The following is a 3,330-nucleotide window of genomic DNA, read 5'->3' on the forward strand; positions in this document are numbered from 1 at the left end:
TGGGCCCTCCCTCTCTCTACCTTGTCTGTATTGTTGTTTGCCCCACTTTCCCGCCATTGTCTGTGTTGTTGCTTGCCCCCACTTTCCCTCCTTCGTCTGTATTGGTTTTTTTTTCCATGCCACCCCCCCATCCGCCCTCCCTCATCTATTCTGTCGCTTGCTCGTACTGCAAGTGGCAGCTGAAACTAACAAAGGGTGGAGGGAAGGTGGCGGGACAGCACCTGGGGTTGGGACACAGGTTAATAATAATGAAAAAAACATACCTGATGCTGACAGCCGCCTCCCAGGTCGTATCTCTCCTGCTGGGTCCCAGAAGCCCCTGGGACAGTCTCCCAGCCAATCCCTGTGCTGCAGAGCAGCACAGGGATCTGCTCGAGCGGGCATTAAAGACGCTTTGCTCAGACCAGGGAGTTTGCAGGGTTTCTCCAGTTCGACTGCTTAATGAAAATGGGCTGGAAAAAACCTAAGTGCGCATGTGTGTTTTGGTCGGCCTGAGACAGCCGGCCAAACACACATGAGCACTTAGGGAGTGCACCCGCACTCCTCCTCCCCCCTCCTATGTCCTGCCCCTCCATGCTAAAGCGGGTCAGAGCCGACAAACAAAGAAGAAATCAATGTTAGAAGATCATTTTACTTTTTGTTTGCTGGCTCTGTGCCAGACAGTCGGGCGACACTCCTCCACCATTGAGGAAGAGCCACCACTGCCTACCGCCCTCGCTAGTCTGTGTTCTTGCTTGACCCCCACCAGCTATATTAAAAAATGGTTTATGATGTGGGCACCACTCGCTGCACCATAGCACTTTTTTCCCCACATACTTTCTGTTTCCTGTGTTGCCTCCCCTGTCCTCTGTGTTCCCTTCCTCCACCTTTCATGCTGCCTCCCACATGTCTCTCCTTCCTGCCAGCAATAAAAAATTACGATGACTTGTCAAGCACTGACAACGTCATAGTTTTTTTTCTTTTACTTTCAACCATGCTCCCTGGCAGCCGCACTGCTGTCCAACATGGCTAAACATTGACACAGCCAAGAGCTCTAGTTTTGTAGACAGGATCTATTGGCTTTGCCAATGCTTATTTTGAATGATGCCTGCTTGGCTTTTGTGGCCCATTTAAGCTTCAACAGAATGTATTATGCATCCTAAATAACTGAACTTCTGAGTCGGCGCAGAACAAGGAATTAATTTATGCAATGATAAAACTTTTAATCTCTGGGCTGGTTTAATTACCTTTTTAATGACCTTTTATCCTACTGCCTGGAGCCTGAGGCCTCAGAGGAGCAACTGCCCTCTGGCAGGGAGCCCAGAGAGGAGCCTCTGTCCTGTTGGGAGCAATGAGAAGTCCTGCTGTCTCCTGTGATGCCCAGAGAAGAGCTGCTGTCCTGCAGGGACCCTGAGAATAGCTTCTATCCTCATGTAGCAACCCCTGAGAAGAGCTGCTGTGTCCTGTGATGCCCAGAGAAGAGCTGCTGTCCTCATGCAGGGTTCCTTGAGAAGAGCAGGTCTCCTCCTGCAGGGACCCCTGAGAAGTTCTGCTGTCCTCCTGCAGGGACCCCTAAGAAGGTATGCTGGACTCCTGAAGGGATCCCTGAGAAGATGCGCGGCCCACCCGCTGGTGCCCTGAGAAGTGCACTTCCCTCCTGGAACGGCTCTTCTATTTTTTTTTATTAGTTTTGAATCTAATGGTGTGATGTTCACTTCTCAGTGTTGTACCAGCTCGCATCACTGCTGCCTTCTCTTGTGAGTGCCACTGCTTCTCAGTTAATGAATGAATGTGCTAGAATATTGAGGCCTAAGTGCAGATTGTACATATTGATAGTGAATGGGGCACTTTTCTGCATTGAGAGATAAGGTAAGTTGTGGCAACCAGGAGACGAAGACTAAGAGGGAGTAGTGGTTACTGACGTGTTTACCTTTCAGTTATTGTGTGACTTATCACAGTCTGACCATCTCACTTTCGGATCCCCACAGAGAACTCAATCTATGAACTGTGCAGCGAGTTATTCTGCTAAATCTGGCTGAGTGAAGTGTATCTGCTCTGTCTATTGATGTTTTCCCTCCTTTGTTTAACACGAGCTTGGGGTTGTAAGGACTTTTTGGATGTATGTAGGGCAATCAGAAAAAAAGGACATATTTAACTACATACAATGCACACACTATACCGCTGCTGGATGTGTCATAAAAGGAATTCCAAGGCCAGTGAGCACGCTCCCTGGTGGTCTAGTGGTTAGGATTCGGCATTCTCACCGCCGCGGCCCGGGCGGCAGCGCGGCCAGGGAAGATATGCTATTTTTCTTCATTGTAAAACTATTTTCTAAATAAAAAATTACACATCAGTACATTCCTGTAGTTTTAAAAAACTGTTAAGTGTTGTCAGTAAATATTTTAGATTTCGGGGGCAGGCTCAAATGATGCAAAAAAAAGAGACACCTGGTTCACATGAAATACTAATAAAAAATTATAACACGAGACACCTGGTTCACAAGAAAGGCAACCTTGAGAAGCAGAGCGTGTGTCTTTTTTTATTGTTTGTATTGATGGTTGGTGCAAAAAATATACTGTTATATTTTCAGAAGGGAAATATTTTCTACGTAACATCTCTGGAAAACTATGTTTCACAAGTAACTCCTCTTGAATCCAGACGGTGTCGCTGTGAGCAGCTACTGACAGGCTCTCCCCATAAGTGGAAAAGTGCACGTCGACGAGGCACTTCACCCTGTGAAGATTCCAGCGGGAAAGGACCATTGTCAGCCACTGAATTATAACAAGTGCTTGCCCGCATTTTGTGTGAGAAGTCAAAGCGCCATGCTCCACGTCACCACTTGTATCAGGTGCATCTCACTGTGTGCACTAGTACTACAAGGAGCAGTGTGCTGCACACCATGGTGACCCACTGGTGCTGATTATGCCTGGAGTGCACACAAGCGGCCCATGGCAGGGCGGCCTCTGGGAGGCAGTGTATATGGGATGGCTCATTCTCTAGTCTTCTCATGGCCTGCATCTATAATCACCTTTGAAGTTGCAAAGGCTCCTATTAGGCTCCATAGCTCAGGGGTTAGAGCACTGGTCTTGTAAACCAGGGGTCGCGAGTTCAAATCTCACTGGGGCCTCATAAATACTTTTTTTGCACTTTTACTACCTGTAGCCTCTTGGACAAAAACCTCTTGTGGACCATGCCACAAACTTATATTGGGCTTAGAGCCAGCGCCTTTATTGCCACTCACATTACCTGGCTTCTTATTGGATGGAATTCTTTCCTCTTCTTGTCTTTTTCCCTTTTCTGAAGCACATCATCTTTACAACCCTTTTGTGATATAATTTTTTATTAGTATTT

The 3,330-nt window shown here is 47.3% G+C and overlaps 1 non-coding gene across 1 annotated transcript; it reads left to right on the top strand.

Moving 5' to 3' along the window:
• Positions 1 to 3,033: 3,033 nt before the first annotated feature.
• On the top strand, positions 3,034 to 3,106 carry TRNAT-UGU (transfer RNA threonine (anticodon UGU)). The gene has a single exon. It is a non-coding gene; the product is annotated as a tRNA-Thr (tRNA).
• The last annotated feature ends 224 nt before the right edge of the window (positions 3,107 to 3,330 follow it).

This window comes from Lissotriton vulgaris, chromosome 1_1 (assembly GCF_964263255.1).
Source record: "Lissotriton vulgaris chromosome 1_1, aLisVul1.2, whole genome shotgun sequence".
NCBI classification, from domain to species: Eukaryota; Metazoa; Chordata; class Amphibia; order Caudata; family Salamandridae; genus Lissotriton; species Lissotriton vulgaris.